This window comes from Natator depressus, chromosome 1 (assembly GCF_965152275.1).
Source record: "Natator depressus isolate rNatDep1 chromosome 1, rNatDep2.hap1, whole genome shotgun sequence".
NCBI lineage: Eukaryota > Metazoa > Chordata > Testudines > Cheloniidae > Natator > Natator depressus.
Window position 1 is genome coordinate 274,318,924 of NC_134234.1, and position 20,055 is coordinate 274,338,978.

The window sequence follows — 20,055 nt, forward strand, 5'->3', positions numbered from 1 at the left end:
TGCTTTCAGAAAGGCATTTTTAATCTTTTGATCAGAGCTATTAGAAACAGCTTCAACTGGATTGATGGACAAAGGTGTTTAGAAAAAGCTATCTAACAAAAGATAGGGAGGGAAAGACTAAAAGCCTGTTTCCTCGCCAAATAATTTTTGCTAGTGTATCGTTTTTCGAACTTTTTGCTGAACTGATGGCTCATAACATAATGAGATGTGAAGGCTATGTGAAGGCCTGCTGAAGTCTCTAAATAGAAATTTCAGATCTCCAAATCACACCTTCTTAAGGGAGTGTGAGAAAAAAGTATGAAAGGTGTGGCTAATATAAAGGAAGACTTTTATGCGGGCTTTGGGAGCAGACATGCCAAACCTGTGGGGGAAAAAACCCAGGCAATTGGGCTTGTTTGTGGCTTAATTGGCTTGTGAGTTGCTTGTTGCTTCTTTATTTATTTATTTTGATCAGTTCCCGGCAAGGTGGGGAGAGAGTCTGGGGTGCATAGAGGGCCCACCACAGTCCCAGGCTGCACGCCGGGGGGATCTAGTCACATAGAGTGTTGGAGTTCTTAGGGATTGGCTTGTTTTGGCCTTGTTTTGAAATGGGATTAGCCTGATTTTTGGCTTATTTTGAAAGTCGGGGTGCTTATTTACTGTGTGAAAGTTGGCAACTGTGCTTGGAAGGAGGTGGGAATGTGGAATCATCCTAGCCTCTTCAACTAGAGCTTACTCCCCTCCCGCTCTCCCCAGTTGCTGGCAATATACAGAGCTGGAGTTTGTTTCTGGTTTTTGCAATAGAAAACAAGAGAGTCACTCTCATTCAATTTATGTAGCTACTTGTATGGCCCCATCACTAGAGTCTCTCAGTATCTTTAACAAATCCTGTAACCTCAAAGAAAATGTTTTGCTTTTTCTTTTCCCTTTCTCAAGTGATTGCTTTAACAGCTTTCCCCTCTAGGGATTAGGGCTTAATAATCAAGGAGACTAATTTTTGCCAGTTCAGAGGGCCATTCTGGGAGACTTCCTTCTTCCTTGCATGCTTCCCCATCCCTTTTCCCCAAATGCCAAGAGAAAAATAGATAGTTCTTAATCATTGTTTACTTATCTGTTTTCTAAAAAACTATGTGATAGTCCTTGTCTCTCAATAAAAAAGCGACCTGAGGATTGTCTGCCTCTTTAAAACTATTTTCTGAACAGATCCAGCACACTGTGCATTGTAGAGTGTTATATAGCAACTGGTTTAAGCTTTTGTTAGTGTTGTATAATGAATGGAAGTCCTACATTTAAGCAGAAAACAAAATACTTTTGTCCCCACTTCCTTATACTTACCTTATTTTTATTTCTACTGTGAGTGTGGGAAGAGAGAGGGCTTATATTTTGTCAGTACAAAAGAACTCAGTATTTTTATAATTATTTTCATCATTCCATAAATTAAATTAAATAAATTAAAATTTATATTAAAACCATATATATAAAAATGTATAAAAATTGTTATTAAACCAGTGTAGTCCAAGTTTAGGGCTCTCCTGCTAGTGCTAGGATTCATTAATTCATCCATGGCTAATTAATTAATTCATCCAGGGATATTTCTAGAATCTGTGGACTTTCAAGATGTTCATTTACATCTCTCTTGCACAGCCTCATCACCAACATTGTTGTCACTTTTCTAACAATCAATAGAAGTTTAGAGAATAGCTAACAATAAATACCAGTTCAGATTACTATTTTCTTATTTGCACTCATCTCCCTCCGTATTTTCCAAAAATAGGATTATCCCCAAAATCTGAATTAATCAGTTAACAAATCAGTTTCAACTAAGATGAGAAATCCTATGAGTCTTTGTTCATGACTGGAATTTCAGGAATCCATTTTGCGGGTAAGTCCAATTTGTTTTTAAAGACAGTGGAAATAATTTAATATTTTAAACCTTGTATATCTACTATTTGTTTTTAGTTTCAGATCCTACATCAGATAACAATATTATAACATTAGATTTAGTGTATAAAATGTCTAAATTACTGGTGTATAACATGCTAATTTGGTCATGCTAGTTTTATTGTGTAATTTTTATTAAAGCCTTTTTATTAAAGGACAGTTTGCATTCAGAGAAGAGAATATGGTTTTTAAAGATACATAAAGAAGAGATGGTCTATGATTTGTGTTCCCAGCATGAGCTGTGTGTATGCCAAAAGCTGAGACTGTGTGGCCAGAATAGTTACAGCTGTGTCTCTGTCAAGGTTCCTTCCCCACTCTGAACTCTAGGGTACAGATGTGGGGACCTGCATGAAAACCCCCTAAGCTTATTTTTACCAGCTTAGGTTAAAACTTCCCCAAGGTACAAACTATTTTCCTTTTTCCCTTGGACTTTATTGCTGCCACCACCAAGTGTCTAACAGATATATAACCGGGAAAGAGCCCGCTTGGAAACGTCTTTCCCCCCCAAAATCCTCCCAAACCCTACACCCCCTTTCCTGGGGAAGGCTTGATAAAAATCCTCACCAATTTGCATAGGTGAACACAGACCCAAACCCTTGGATCTTAAGAATAATGAAAAAGCAATCAGGTTCTTAAAAGAAGAATTTTAATAGAAGAAAAAGTAAAAGAATCACCTCTGTAAAATCAGGATGGTAAATACCTTACAGGGTAATCAGATTCAAAACATAGAGAATCCCTCTAGGCAAAACCTTAAGTTACAAAAAGACAAAAAACAGGAATATACATTCCATTCAGCACAGCTTATTTTCTCAGACATTTAAACAAAACAGAATCTAACGCATCTCTAGCTAGATTACTTACTAAGTTCTAAGACTCCATTCCTGTTCTGTCCCGGCAAAAGCATCACACAGACAGAGAGAACCTTTGTTTCTCTCACCCCCTTCAGCTTTGAAAGTATCTTGTCTCCTCATTGGTCATTTTGGTCAGGTGCCAGTGAGGTTATCCTAGCTTCTTAACCCTTTACAGGTGAAAGGGTTTTTCCTCTGGCTAGGAGGGATTTTAAAGGTGTTTACCCTTCCCTTTATATTTATGATAGTCTCACTTAACCCTGTTTATAGTGGTGCGACAGAAGGCGGAGCTCCCCATTGAAATTTTTGCTATCATGTAGGAGGAGCCCTTTTCCCTTTGAACTGAGGGGAAAACAAACACCTGCATTTCTGACCACTGACAATGCTGATAGTTGGGTGGCTAACAGAGCTTGCTGCTACATTTCACACTTCCTGCCTGCAAGTTAAGAATCTGTCACTTCTTTATCAAAATTAACTTGCCTGGAGCATTGACACAGTAGTCTCTTATTTAAATATGCATGTTCCAAATTGCAGTGCAGTACACTGGCATCTTACCACCAGGCCAATACTGAAAACAGAAAATGTCTATGTAACAATGCCAGACAAACATTTTAACTATTTGATCCATTTTTTTTCCTCACCTAAAAATCACTTAGCTCAGTTTTCACCACTATTACTGGAAACCAGGGTTCTGAAACTGCAGAGCAGAATGTTGCCGGTTGATGCCTTAACATACTGTATTGGTGACAGTGTTTGGTTTTCATCAATTTTTCTTTTGTTAAAAGATGACTTGTGGGGATTAATAATAGGAACCAGTCTTTCACTTTAGGTTATTGGTTCAAATCCAACCACACCAATTGTGACTGAAGCCTTCAGCTGTTCAATAGCCCATGGGAGATGAGTTGTCTCAGAAAAGTTCCTAGTGAACAAGTGTCCATGCCACAAAAATCCCCCCAGTTGGTGGAGATCCCAAGGATCAGAAGTGCATGGAGACTGAGTCATCCTGTCACCCCTAGAAGTGGTGTTTTTGAGGTCAGGATTCAGGCAGATTGGTAGCACAGGACAGAGAAGGCACAGAGAAAAGAAATGAATGGTGGCTCCGGGATGTCTAGCTGGTGTTGCAAGATATTTATGTGCTAGCGGACTTCACTTTCCAAAATTGTCATTCTAGTAATTCAGAGAAGCAATGAAGAAATAAAATTATTGTGGAAACAGATGCAAATGTTCTGAAGGTCAGACCCTAATCCCTCAGCACCTTACATGAACATGCAAGATCAAAATGCAGTTTCTGCTGTCTCACCTACAGGAGAGTGCTTGCACTCTGGCTCCCACAATAAATGTACTATAGCCCAATCACCACAGCAGCTTTTAAAGCAAGAGCATAGGTAATTTGGAGCTGGCCAGGGTATGTCCAGACACAGTGAAAATCCACTGCTTCAAAAACACCTGCTTTTCCTACGCATAATCCACAAAAGCTGTTATGGAGTATAGGGGTTGTATGAGTTACATTTATTATTAGGGTTCTCAAGCAATTAAAAAAATTAATCGCGATTTAGAAAATGGTGATTAATCACATTGTTAAACAATAATGCAATACCGTTTATTTAAATATTTTTCAGTGTTTTCTACATTTTCAAATATATTGATTTCAGTTACAACACAGAATACAAAATGTATAGTGCTCACTTTATATTTATTTTTGATTACAAAATTTTGCACTAAAAACAAAAAATAGTATTTTTCAATTCACCTCATACAAGTACTGTACTGCAATCTCTTTTTAATGAAAGTTGAACTTACAAATGTAGAATAATGTACAAAAAATAACTGCATTGTTTTATTTTTCAATGTTAAAACTTTGTGCCTACAAGTCCACTCAGTCCTACTTCAGCCAATCGCTCAAACAAACAAACTTGGTTTCAATTTGCAGGAGATAATGCTGCCTGCTTCTTGTTTACAATGTCACCTGAAAGTGAGAAAAGGCATTCGCATAGCACTGTTGTAGCCGGTGTTGCAAGATATTTATGTGCCAGATGCGCTAAAGATTCATATGTTCCTTCATCTTCAACCACCATTCCATAGGACATGCCTCCATGCTGATGATGGATTCTGCTCGATAACAATCCAAAGCAGAGAGGACCGATCCATGTTCATTTTCATCATCTGAATCAGATGCCACCAATAGAAAATTGATTTTCTTTTTTGGTGGTTCAGGTTCTGTAGTTTCCGCATCGGAGTGTTGCTCTTTTAAGACTTCTGAAAGCATGCTCCGCACCTTGTCCCTCTCAGATTTTGGAAGGCACTTCTGATACTTAAACCTTGGGTTGAGTGCTTTAGCTATTTTTAGAAATCTCACATTGGTACCTTCCTTGCGTTTTGTCAAATCTGCTGTGAAAGTGTTCTTAAAACAAATGTGCTGGGTCATCATTCAAGACTGCTATAACATGAAATATATGGAAGAATGCGGGTAAAACAGAGCCAAAGACATAGTGTTCTCCCACAAGGAGTTCAGACACAAATTTAATTAACACATTATTTTTTAATGAGCATCATCAGCATGGAAGCCTACCCTCTGGACTGATGGCCGAAGTATGAAGGGGCATACGAATGTTTAATATAGCTGGCACATAAATACCTTGCAACACCGGCTACAAAAGTGCCATGTGAAGGCCTGTTCTCACTTTCAGGTGACATTGTAAATAAGAAGAAGGCAAAATCATCTCCTAAAAATGTAAACAAACTTGTTTCTCTTAGCCATTAGATGAAAAAGTAGTAGGACAGAGTGGACTTGTAGGCTCTAAAGTTTTACTTTTTTTTTTAGAGCAGTTATGTAAAAAAAAAATCTAAATTTGTAAGTTTCACTTTCGTGATAAAGAGATTGAACTACAGTACTTGTATGAGGTGAATTGAAAAATACTATTTTTATCATTTTTACAGTGCAAATATTTGTAATAAAATAATATAAAGTAAGAACTGTACATTTTGTATTCTGTGTTGTAATAGAAATCAATATGTTTGAAAATGTAGAAAAACATCCGAAAATATTTAATAAATTTCAATTGGTATTCTATTGTTCAACAGGGCTGGGGCTGGAACTGGGGTTGGGGCTGGGGCTGGGGCTGTGGTTTCTGTCCCTCAATGCCTGAGCACAGTTTGTTACACTGTGTGAAATTGACCTTAAATGTTTTTCAGGAAAATTATACTAAATGATGGTAATCTCACATTATAAGGATTCTCTTTTAGTTCTATAAGTAATATATTTAAATACTGGTGCCTGAATTAATTACCTACCATAGATGGTATGACACTGTATAGAATATGTGGGACACTTAGTGATATCATTGATACCAATATTATAAAATTGCAATGAATCTGACCAAATATGCCATGTAAGATATCTGTGAAAATGTTATGATTTGCCAAGTATGATGATCTTGTTTATATGTTTGTATCACCTTTGTAGTGTGAGTTATAGATATGTGTGGTATAGCTGTATTTCCAAACTTGTGCTGTGTTTCTGGGTGACAGCCCCAGATTGGCATCAGCACTGCCTACCCTGTTCGATGGCCCATCAAGGGTCATCAGCGATACAACTGACCCATTGAGAGAAGGCAAGGGATACACCTTATGAGTCAGCAAGGCATGTAGGGGCATGCCGGTGGACAGAGAACTCTGAGGCTTTTCCATGCCATGTGCTGTGAAGCTTGCGTTTGGGACACAGGAAGTACAAGCTGCATGGCAAAAGAAATATAAAGGGCAGCTGCATCATCTCCATTTTGTCTTCATTCCTGCTTCTTGCGACTGGAGTAACTTTTCTACAAATGAAGCTCTGAAGAAAGGACTGAATGACCCATCCAAGCTGTGGATGTATTCCAGAGGGACTTTCAAGCCAGCTAAGAACCTGATATATTGACTTTGAAGTCTCTGTATGTATCTGAGTGCTTTATCATTTAACAACTCTCTTCCTGTTCTTTTTTTTCTTCTTTATAATAAACTTTTAGTTTTAGACACTAAAGGATTGGCCGGCAGTGTGGTATTTTGGGTAAGAGCCAAACTAATATTGACCTGGTAACGTGGCTGACCCTTTGGGGTCAGAAGAATATTTTGTATATGTGAGCAGAGTTTTTAAATGACTTCTCACTGTCCTGGACCTAGGTGCTGATTGGGAGCCAGAGAACTGGAATGCAATAAAGGGGGCTGTGTGATTTATTTTTTTAGGTTCTCAATAACCAGTGTGGGAGCTCAGGAGCACAGTTTGTGAGTGGTTGGTTAGTCTAACTTTAGTATTAACCACCAGTTTGGGAGAATCTGCTCTCTTTTTTGCAGCCTGCCCTGACCCTGGCATTTTCAGTGAGGGCTGCCCAGGCACACCAGGTCATAGATGGAAACTGAATACCTTACAATTACTGACACACATATGTTGTGTTCATCTCAAAGTAAAAGGAACTCTAATTGAAGCTGAGATTCAGTCTCCTCTCTAGCAATGGGAGGATTACAAATTATGCTGTAATTTGCAGTGTGTTTTAGATCCAAGGACTATAAATACTGTATCATGTTTCAAATATGGTGTGGGCTCTCTTAAGGAGACCCCAGATGGTAATCCTGTATATTAATAGAATAATGCTAGATTACAGTGAAAGCCTTCACATTTTATCTTCAATCATTGCTAATATTTATGATTAGTTTCCTTCCTCTGCCCGTTAAAGATGAGTTCAAATATGCAATAAAAATGGGTAAATATATCTTTTGCAAGATAATCTTATTCTGAGAGTTAAGCTTTTTAGTTTATTTTTACAGTTTTAAACACTGATCTAGTTTCTTTTGTGCCAGCAGTGTAGAAATGAATAAGGTGTAGTCAGCTTGGCACTATTTAATGTTCCTTCATGAAATTCCACCTAGACCAGCATTGCACGTGTGATTAAAGCAGTCTGACGGCTGCTGTCATATACATCAGTCACTTACACCGTTTGTCTTCACGCTCCGAAATGATGAATTAGTGCCAGGTATATTTTTGCTAACCATGACCCTTTTTGGCTCAGCCTCACCCTTTTTGGAGCTTGCACCCAGACTCATCATGACTACCGGGGAACTACTGCTTTCCTACTTCGCCTCAGAAACATATCACGGATATTTACTAATTGTAAGGTTTTACATCCACTTTACACAAACTTGCACATGCAGAGCTGCATACTTATGAAGCAATGCAGTAGAGCATCAAATGCTATATTTTACTGTCCACACTAAGTAATGTGCTTTATTTTATCATGTGGGAGGTACATGTGCCTTAATATAATTTTTGTCTTTTAAGTCAGCACATGCCTTTCATTCCATTTAAGAAACTCTTAATTAAATGCATACAATGAAAAACGAAAGGCATTTTCATGCTAGTTGTGGCATAAATACTTTTTTGGGTTACCATCTGTAAAAATGTTAAGCTGTACTATAGAGACAAGATGGGTGAGGTAATTTCTTTTATTGGACCAACTTCTGTTCGTGAGAGAGACAAGATCTTGAGCTACACAGAGCACTTCTTCAGGTCTGCGAAAGGTACTACTGATTTTCAGTGGCAATCACACTGCCCGGGTCCTGGCCACCGCTGCTGGCCTGGGGTACTGGCTGCCAGCCCTCTGCTAGCCGGGGTTCCGTCCACTAGCCCCAGTCAGCCCGCTGCTGGCCCCAGGTCCCGACCACTGGTCTGGGGGGCTCTGCTGCCAGCCTGGGGTCCTGGCCACCGGCCCGGGGCTCTGCAAATGCCCCCAGCTGTGGCCCACTGGCCCAAGCCTGGGGTAGTGAGGGGTGCAGACAGGGGCAAGAGGGGGCACAGCTCAGCACCCCCACCTTAACAATTGTTCCAATGCCACTGTACCGGGATATTTTTAAGTCCTGATTTGCTGCTTACATCACTATCACGCCATGTGGAACAGCACACTGCGTTTGACGTTGAGACTAGAATGTACATGCAAGGACTAGAATCAGAATTTTCTGACAGATTTCAAGATTTCCAGAAATTTGGCCTCATGCTTTCTTTTCTAATTAAACCTGAAAAGTTCAATGAAAGTGACTTGGATTTGTCTGTGGTATCTGAGCACCTGGCTGTAGATAACAGATTTCTTGGCTTCTTTGGGATGGTTACTGGATCTGTGAAGGTAGGCGTGGTGATATGTGGGTTTCTTGTATATAGTTGTCTGTAAGGTTCTATTGTTGAAGCTGATTGTGGTGTCCAGGAAGTGGATACTTGTGTGATAGCATTCTAGAGAAAATTCAGTGGATAGGTGGTGGTGGTTGACATTGTGGTGGAAATCTATGAGAGAGTTTAGATCATCTGTCCAATGGATGAAAATGTCATTGATGTATCTCAGGTATATCATTAGTGGCGTGATGCATTTGTCCAGACATTCTTTTTGAAGGTAGCCCATGAAGAGGTTGGCATATTGGGGAGCCATCCTAGTACCCATTTGTGACACACTGTATCTTGGGAGAACACCCTGAAACCACATGTTCATCCTTATAATATGATTTTGTGGTATCCAATGCAAAGTTTGTCATGTTGGGTGTCTTTGGAAGGCTCATGATGAACTGAGCATTGTTGTTATAGGTTGTAATTCCATGTATATAGTTATGAGGTTGAAAATGTGTCCTCATGGCTTAAAACAAGCCCAGGCAAAACTCTCCAGGAACAGAGGGGCAATTCACACTTCATCGGGGGATGTATGGGACAAACCCAGCCCAGCCTCACAGTAACAAAGGACACTGGCCTAGGCAGCAACAAAGAATCCATTGGACTCTCGAGTGAGTCACCCCCCCTTCCCTTGGTCAGTCAGGGACTAAGATGAGGTAATGCTTACCTGACCCTGAAGAGGGGGCAAAGCCAAGAGGGAAGAAAGAACATGAAAAAAGGGAGAGACGTTTGCCATGCTCTTCCTCTCTCTTTCACCTCCATCTATACCACCAAGCAACTGAAGCACTGATCAAAGGAGAGAGCCTGACTGAAGGGCAACTAGACAGCCTTAGAGAAACATCTAAGTTTGTAAGGGCACTGAAAGTGTTAAGATCGGCTTAGAATGCATTTCATTTGACCAAATCCGACTTGTTATGCTTTGACTCATAATCACTTAAAATCTATCCATTGCAGTTAATAAATTTGTTTGTTTATTCTACCTGAAGCAGTGCTTTTGGTTTGAAGCATGTCAGAGACTCCCCTTGGGATAACAAGCCCGATACATATCAATTTCTTTGTTAAATTGATGAACTCATATAAGCTTGCAGCGTCCAGCAGGCATAACTGGACATTGCAAGATGGAAGTTCCTAGGGTTGTGTCTGGGACTGGAGATGTTGGCTAGTGTCATTCGGTTGCACAATCCAAGCAGCTTACGTGCCAGAGGCTGTGCGTGAACAGCCCCAGAGTGGGGTTTCACACAGCAGAGCAGGGTAAGGCTGGCTTCCAGAATCAAGGACTGAAGTGACCTAGCAGATCACCAGTCCAGATAACACCAGGGGAATGTCACACCATGGTTGTTCCCAGGGTTTGAAGAAAGTGTTTGTTGTGAACATAAAATAGTTATAGTTAAATTCATAACTTTGCTAGATACTAAAATTCATGGACTGAATAGACACTGGATTTATGGCTTATTAAAACAATGTATAGCCCAGTAGCCCTCCCCCTGCCCCACCCCATGACTGTAGAGATGTTAACTGGCCACTTCACCTTGAAATGTGTGATAACTAGGGCTCTGTGTCTGGCATAGGAAGTCACGGATTCCATGATTTTCTGTAATCTCTGACTTTTGCAGAGGCCATGGGGCTGAGCGAAGGAGGGTGGGTGAGGCAGGGCAAGCCCCCGTGCCCCAATCCTGCTCCCTGGCAGGAGTGCTGGATGCAGCTGGGCAAGCCCCTGCACTCCAACCCAGCTCCCTGGCAGGTGTGGTGGGTGGGCAGAGCAGGGAAAGCCCCCACACCCAAACCCCGCTCTCTGGCAGGAGCACCAGACGGGCAGAGCAGGGCAAGACCCTGTGCCCTGGCAGGAGCATCAGGTTGACGGAGTGGGTCAGGACATGGGGAAGCCCATTTTTCCGCCCTCCCCTCCCCCTGCAATTGGCCGGGGCCCCTCAACACATGCCCCATTGGCCCAGTGGCTAATCCACCACTGCAGGAGAGCAGTTATCTGGTAGTGTGCAGGCACCCTGGGACTCCAGCAGCCACAGATCCACAGTGGATTATGTGCTGAATGTTTTCTGGAGTATCAGATTTCTTGAATGTATGGGCAGTGAGAATGAGCTTAAGGGTGGAGCTTAAGGGTGATGGGGAGAAATCACTGTATTTCTCAGTCATCCTTAGTATAGAGGAATGCTGAGTGGGGAGCAGAGCATGGTGGGGGCATAGGGAATTGAGGAGAAATTTTTAAAATATTGGGGTTTGAGTATCCTTTATACTTGCTCAATCCTAAAATTGTTGAGTGCGTACGTACCCGCACACTACTCTGGATCTGCTGGGAGCAAGGCGAGGGTAAAGAGCTTATTGTTCTCAACTTGCAAGATGTTGGAAGGCAGTCGCGTTTTTATGTTCCCACAGTAGCATCCTAGTCTGCAAACATTATCCTTTCTAAGGTCTCCTGGGCTGTGTTGTAAACCCCCTCAGGTTGTTGCCTTCCCTCTAATCCAGAGTTTATGTGAATATCCAGACAAAAAAACAACATTAAGGTGAAATAAATTTAAGGGTACTAACACCACTACCTGGGTTTTTCCCCCCACTCCCCCTCACATTCCCCCACCCCACCCCACCATTGTAAAGCCAAGAAATTCAGAGTTAAGGTTAAATTTGAAAGAAACCCAAACACAAAAGCATAGAAATTCACATTTTAATTATTATTCCCTTACCTGTCCTGCACAGAGAACCCAGCCTTTCATCTTACTTTCTTTGCAGGTGGAGTATTGCAAATGTGCTTCTCAGTGAACAAGGACAGACTCACCCGAACCACTGTATGCCTAAGAGTGACATCGTTGATATGAAACTGCAATGAAGGGATAAGGCAGTCTGACATTTTTATTTTCTCAGAACATCATTATGGGGGCAGAGATAAGGTAGGTTGCATACCCTCACTAAGACTTTCCATACAGCTCTGAATTTCTTTGCTTTTAATGGTTTCCTTGGTGCCTTTTGGTAACTACAGTGTTCTTGTAAGGATTTTTGCTATGCACGCTGAACCATCACTACAACTTCAGGCCTGGTCTGTGAATACCACTTCACTTTTGCGAATCCACATTGGATGGAATCTTTCCACTTTGCCAAACTGATCAATGTAATGGTAGAATTAGTGCTGGAGAGCCCTTCAATTTTCAGGTAGTGATATCTCTGAAAGTAATGCAACATATTCAGTTAACAACCAGCTACATCAGAAAAGTATTGTAAAATAAATTGTAAGTCTCTAAGGTCAAGATTCTGGGCCAGGGAGGCAGAAAGGGAAGAAGAATGGTCAGTGGAAGTGGAGGAGGTAAGCAGAAGAGAGGAATTAGGATGAAAGATTAGTTCCATTTTGTAAGGGCTGCAAGAAGATTTTCTGCAGCGTAAGCAGAAGCAGCTTCACTGATGACATGGAGTTGCACTCACTTACACCAGTAAATTTGTATCACTGGGTTTGAAATAGTCACCAGAGCCCCAAAGAGTTGTATTCATATTTCTTCCTGTGGCAGAGCAGACTTACTCCTACCTTCTTTCTAGACCCACAAACAGCTCAGAGACCTTCTTCAGGTAAAGCACTTTGTATGCTTTATTTACACTGTTTTTTTCTACCACCTTTACAGACCATGCTACCACATACCAACAGTAACTTGGAGCCCTCAGCTCCTGAGATAAGGAGGGGAGAGATCTCCAGTGGCTAGCTAGTGCTCGCTGTTTCTGATGTCATTGTCTTCTTTCTTCCTTCCTTCTCTTTTTGTGTCATCTGGGCTAATGAGTTAATTAACCTTTTAATTCCCTCCAGACTATCCCAGTCTATCAACTGGGAACACTTCCCTTAGTCAGGTGTGCTCTGGGACAACTAATTGGAGTTGCAGTGATCAAAGTGCTGGCTCAGCTGCCGTTACCCCACACTCTGTAATACTTCACTACACCACACAAGATTAATACAGAGCAGTGGTTTTCAACCTTTTTTCATTTGCAGACCCCTAACAAATTTTGAATGGAGGTGCGGACCCTTTGAATGGAGGTGTGGAAATCTTAGATTTCGTTTGAGAACCCCCAGGGGTCCACGGACCACAGGTTGAAAACCACTGGTATAGCGAATCACTTCAAGCCTGATCCAAAGCCCCTTAAAGTTAGTGAAAGTTTTTTTATTGAGTTTTGGATTGGTCCCTTAGAGACAAGCATACTGCAAGTTAAACTAAAAAACCCCTCAGTTGTTTGGTGTTATGAGAATGTCCCTAATTTACCTTGCATCTGGAAGACAATTCAACAGTTCAGTAGTGTTCTGACAGTCAGAATTTCAGGCTGGGAATTATTAGATGACTGTGTTTATGTTGTGTAAAATTATGTCATGCTTCACTCAATAGGAATTAGAAAAATGGTAGCTACAGAAAATAAAACAGAAGAATATTTATATTTAGTGATTTCTTCAGAAGACACATAGAAATGAGCTTAGATTTGATCCTTGAATTGATCCTTGAATGCAAGTTTACACATGAATTTGCAGCTCAAAACCCCATCTGTGGTGGTGTATGCACACCCCATCCCCGGCGGGGGTGGATAGTGGGTGTATGGACATCATGGTTACTGTCTATCCGACTGTCTTGGACCTCACCACACTGAGGACCAAGGGTCAGAGTAAAAGCAGCGGCCCTTGTGTTCAGGTCAGCATGGCCTAGTGGCCAGAGTCAATACAGTGGCCTTCAGATACAGGGAAGTGCAGCCCAGTGGCCAATACCCGGGAGGCCGCTGGGTCAGTGGTGTATCCCATTGAAACATGCTGACCTCATATGGGTGGGAGTTACCATCCCTGGGTTATGTCCTACTGGGCTTCCTGAAGCTGTAATCCATGGGGTATCGGGGTCTCCAGGCTCCTCAGCAAGCATAATTCCCTGGGGCTCCATTGGCCACAAATCTCCAGTCTGGTTCTTGGGATCTCTGGCTCCCTCAGGAAAGAGCTGTGATGGCTCCTCAGCTGGAGACTCCATCAAAAGTCCTCCTTCTCCGGCAGTCAGTCCAGACTGAGCCTGGCTGCTCTCTTTCATATTGGCATAGCACTTGGAGCACGCCCAGTATGGTCTTAAGGGTGGGACTTTCTCCGCCCATAGTGTGGTGTTAAACCCTTCTGGCCCATCATCCTGTCACACCATCTCAGTAATAGATTGAGCCTGAATGCCAATTCCAACCAGATTTTGAACCCCTACATTTGTTAGGGATTTGGCTTGCCTCTTTGTAGATCTATGAAGTTTGCACTAGGGCTGTCAAGCAATTTTAAAAAAGTAATCGTGCTTAAAAATTTTTTTCCCGATTAATTGCACGATTAATTGTGTTCTTAATAATGGAATACCATTTATTTAAATATTTTTTGGATGTTTTCTACATTTTCAAATACATTGATTTCAATTACAACACAGAATATAAAGTTTATAGTACTCAGTTTATATTTTTTTTTATGACAAATATTTGCACTAAAAACAAAAGAAATAGTATTTTTCAATTCACCTCATACAAATACTGTAGTGCAATCTCTTTATCATGAAAGTTGAACTTAAATGTAGAATTATGTACAAAAAATAACTGCATTTAAAAATAGAACAATGTTAAACCTTTGAGCCTACAAGTCCACTCAGTCCTACTTCAGCCAATTGCTCAGACAACCAAATTTGGTTACAATTTACAGGAGATAATGCTGTCAGCTTCTTGTTTACAATGTCACCTGAAAGAGAGAACAGGTGTTCACCTGGTACTGTTGTAGCTGGTGTTGCAAGATATTTATGTGCCAGATGCACTAAAGATTCATATGTCCCTTCATCTTCCACCACCATTCCATAGGAGATGCGTCAGTTCTGATGATGGGTTCTGCTAGATAACGATCCAAAGCAGTGCGGACTGATGCATGTTCATTTTCATCATCTGAGTCAGATGCCACCAGCAGAAGATTGATTTTCTTTTCTGGTGGTTCAGGTTCTGTAGTTTCCTCAGCAAGAGTGTTGCTCTTTTAAGACTTCTGAAAGCATGCTCCTCACCTCATCCCTCTCAGATTTTGGAAGGCACTTCTGATACTTAAACCTTGGGGTGAGTGCTGTAGCTATTTTTAGAAATTTCACATTGGTACCTTCTTTGCTTTTTGTCAAATCCGCTCTGAAAGTGTTCTTAAAACAAACATGTACTGGGTCATCATCCGGGACTGCTATAACAAGAAATATATGCAAAATGAGGGTAAAACAGAGCCGAAGACATACGGTTCTCCCTCAAGGAATTCAGACACAAATTTAATTAACACATTATTTTTTAATGATCATCATCAGCATGGAAGCATGTCCTCTGGAATGGTAGCCGAAGCATGAAGAGGCATACGAGTGTTTAGCATATCTGGCATGTAAATACCTTGCAACGTTGACTACAAAAATGCCATGTGAACGTCTGTTCTTACTTTCAGGTGACATTGTAAATAAGAAGCAGGCAGCAGCATCTCCTGTAAATGTAAACAAATTTGTTTGTCTTAGCGATTGGCTGAACAAGAAGTAGGACAGAGTGGACTTGTAGGCTCTAAAGTTTTACATTGTTTTGTTTTTGAGAGCAGTTATGTAACAAAAAGAAATCTGCATTTGTAAGTAACACTTTCAGGATAAAGAGATTGCACTTCAGTACTTGTATGAGGTGAATTGAAAAATACTATTTCTTTTATCATTTTTACAGTGCAAATATTTGTAACAAAAAATAATAATATAAAGTGAGCACTGTACACTGTATTCTGTATTTTAGTAGAAATTAATATATTTGAAAACGTAGAAAAACATCCAAAAATATTTAATAAATTTCAATTTGTATTCTATTGTTTAACAGTGCGATTAATTTTTTGAGTTAATCACGTGAGTTAACTGTGATTAATTGACAGCCCTAGTTTGCACCTTTCTCTGAGAGTACATTTTAGTACCATTGCCTTTATTTTTTTACAATAAGTATTTGTATCTGTGAACCAATATTTCTTTTTAACTCATCCATATTTTCAAGGGGAAAAAAATCAAGTTTTGGCTGAGACATATGATTGAAATATGTCAGCAGGGCAGTGTGTCACTTAAATTGTCCCTGCCCATAGCTTACTTACTGTAGCCACTAGCAGAGGACTACTATAAATCCACTACTTTTCAGCACAATGTTCAAATGTTTCTAAGTTAGCTGTTGATTATGTCTCTAAAAGAGTTTAATGAAGACCCTGATCTGCTTTCCTTGACTGGCTTTTCACTTCAGCTTATGGCTGGGTCAACTCATTTCCCAAGCTTTTGGTTAGTTCTATCCTTACAGGCATCGATTTTCACAGACATCTGGTCAAATTTATTATCCAGAATAGGAATCACTGACTAGACTGTATCTGTATTTGTGTCCAAGCCTGTTTTCCAACTTATTTTGCTCATTAGTGCCTAGAGTTGAGCTGGCATTTGTTGTTGAGTTTGGCTTTGAATCCATGTCAACTGCTACTGAACAGTCCGTGGATTTTGTTGATAGTTTCTTAATTACAAAGAATTCTGCCATACAGTGTTCAATATGTACTTTAGGCATTTCTCCAATGTCTAAATTTCCACTTAAATAGCTTTTCAGGTTCAAACCAACTTGGACTACATATAAAATGAAACTGAAATTCCAATTTTTTCTTCACAGAGCTCTGACAAAACGTGTATGTCTCAGCACTGCCATCCCCTCCCTCCTTCTGCCTGACTGCTTCTGGCCCTGTGAAGAAAAGTTTCTGTACAGCGTTATGCTTTTTAAACTCATCAGAAAATATTGTATATAACACAGGAATGCTATACTGGGAAGGGATGAGAAGAGGCGGAGCAGCGGTGGGGCCTCATGGAAGGGGTGGAGTGGTGGCGGGGCAGCGAGGGGGTGGTGCAGCCCTCAGGCCCATGTACAAGCCCTCATGTGGCCCTCGTGGTCATTTGAGTTTGAGACCCCTGCAGTAGAGGCTCATGCACTAAGTTCAAGAGGGAGGTCCCCGGTTTGACCCCACCCACTGACGACCAGGGTCTGTTGGTGTTACACATACATGCTATAGGACCTGTCAGCAATGGTGGCTTTATTAATAAATAAACACTTGAATTAGCATAAAAATCCACCAAGACAACTGAGATAAGCCATTGTCTTCATGATGCTTTAACAAAACCAGTGCAAACTCTCTATGTAATGCAATGCAAACTCTAGATGTAAATCTCTTGAACTTCAGTTTGTGCACGGCCATCCTTAGACAGTAAAATCAGAGAAAGTTCTTTCATATTAAAATTAATTAACCCATGTTCTAACAAACAAGCTATCCTTCTTACACCTATTTGAGCACCAACATATCCATTTTATGAATCATTAGTAGCTATAAGCGTAAATGATATCTACCCGTTTCTTAAAAATTTGGTTTCATCCCATTAAGACTGTTATTCCTCCTGTTAGGTTTCTCTGGTTGCTCACCAATATAAATAGCCAACACAGGTCTAGTAGTATTGAAGGATTTTATAGTAAGTGATGATCTCTTTTATTTGTGCCGTAATTCCTCTCTATAGCTCCAGCATTACACAGACACCAATCTTATTTTTCTGTATTATCTTAGCCACTGTTTTGACCTTGGATCTCTTGGGAGAAAAGCATAGTGCTAATCTAACAATGTAGTTGAAGTGTGAGGAATTTAGCTCATCACATATATCTTATAATAAATATCTCTGGGTCACTGGTTTCACTCTGACCTAGGCTGGTAGTTATTACAGCAAGTCAACACAGCTTTGATTGCACAAAAATTTTTTCATTAAAAATAGCCTTTTTTCAAATGGGAAACTTTTCAGGAAAAGTTATCAACATCATCAAAAGCCTTTGAAATTCAAATTTTTCATAGTGCCTATTTGGCTGTTGGACTTCTCATGATTTAGTGTGTCTACAGCAACAGCAAATAAATCAAAAAGGCCAGTATTAATTGATCAGATCACGTATTTGCATTTCTGGTGAATAAATCTAGTAAAATTCTACACTTCAGCAGGTCCATTACATAGAAAAAACAGAGATGATGGGAGGAAATAAGCTGATGCAGCTACATTTGTCCTGTTTGTACCTGTTGTGGAACTGCTTTTCAAGGGCCTTTGCTTTTCTTTCTTTACCAAGGAAACCCCACTGGGTGGAGGCATGGAGCTGAATTTCCCCAGTGAAAATCAGTAGTAAGGAAGCAGCAGTTAGAAAAAGATGCAACAGTTCAAGAGATTCAATACTATTTAAGGTCCAACTTCTATTTGCAGTTCTAGCAAAATAAATAAATAAAATTATAAACAACATTATAAAAAGAGCCTAGAAAAATATGTTAAAGTAGCAAATTTTTAAACTATATTTGTTTATGAAGTTTGAACCTTTAATCTTGTAAATTTATAATAACTAAAGCCGGCCAAGAATTCTACAAGAAGAAACAAATCACTTGTGTGCTATTTATGCAGTCTTTCCCTGATTTGTCTCCCTCTGAGCCAAAAAAAAAAAAGAAAAAAAAAGAGAGAGAGAATTTATATATAACTTGTGGCATCTTACACGTTTGCTTTGTTTCATGAGTCTTATGGGCAAATGGCACATTTCCAAGTGAAGTCTTTACCAGGAACTTGGTTACATAATTTGACTGACAAATAGCTCAGTGCAGCTATTTATGTACAATGAAAATATTGCTGGGGAAAAATGGTAATTGAAGGGATGATTCAGTTTCATTGGAGTATGGGGAACTAAAAATGGTCTAATGGCAACAAGCTTTTTACAACAGGAAATCATTTAGGTAACATGAAGTATCTGTAGAACGTCTCAGGTAGTTCCAGATAGACTTTAGGTTTTTTAAATGAAATTCTAATAGATTATAGAATATAAATTTCTGGGTACCACAATGTTTTAGCACCCATGTGTGGTTGGTTGTGTATAACCTGTAGGCAGGAGCTACACTTAAGAAAAATAAATTAGTGAGAGCACGATACAGGCAAAGCATACTGAAAATATGCGCAGCACCTAGAAACAACTGCATCACAAGTGACGATGGGCTAGATTCACAAAGAGACTTAGGTGCCCTGCCACCCCTTGGAATTCACAGCCCTGAGTTAGGTACCTATGCTCCCTATACAATGCCTGGGAAGAGTTAGGAGACTAAGGAAGGGATTTGCAGAAACCAGCAAATCGAGCAGGGAGCTGCCTAAGATAACCAATAGGAAATGCTGAGGAGAGGCGTGGAGCTTAGTCCCTTAGGTGCCTAATACCACGCTGGAGGGAGGTGCCTCCCTATGCTCAGAATTCTCAACTGTGAACTTGCTCCTGAAGTTTGGCACGTAAGCCAAGTCAGCTCTTCCTTGAAAACAAACAAACACACCAAAAGAGAGACCTCCACTACTGTATAGCCAATTGCACAATGGTTAGGGCATTCACCTGTGATGTGGGAGGCCTGTCTTCAAATCCCCACTCTGCCTGATTTGGAGCAGTGATTGAAACTCTGGGCTCCCTTATTCCAGTTACCTTAACCCCTGGGCTACTGGGACACACACACTGGCCAGCCACAAAAGTGCCTGATCTGCTCATCCCCAGATGTTTTTTGTGTGGGTTAGACATGATCCGAGCATAACTACTGGATCAAGCCCTGCGGGCTAGTTTGTAAATCCACCTGGCTTAGGTAAATGGTAGGAGCCAAGTGGCTTGGTACTGTCAGGACTTAGATATTTTGCACATATTGACTGGCAGAAATGTAGGCATCATGGGGACTTTACCAGCAGAAACTTAGGTGTCTACAGGGTTAGGCAGCAGCTGATCAGGGCTTTGGAGGATCTCCGTGGTGTCCAAATGTTGGATTGGGTGCCGAGAAAGTGGCTATTTGGCACCTAAATCCCTTTGTTGATCTAGCCTAGTGTACATTTTCCCAAGACCTAACTCCTTTATATTCAGATATACAGATTTATCGCACTATTTTAGGGATTCTGTATTTTGGGATTTATTAATTTCATTTTTCAGGGTTTATTTTCAGCAGTTATTGAGTTGTATGTCGATGTCAAAAATCAGAGTTTTTAGAGCTTTCTCTTTGTATGTGCTCTAATGAGTAATATGCCTGATGTACATTACTTATTA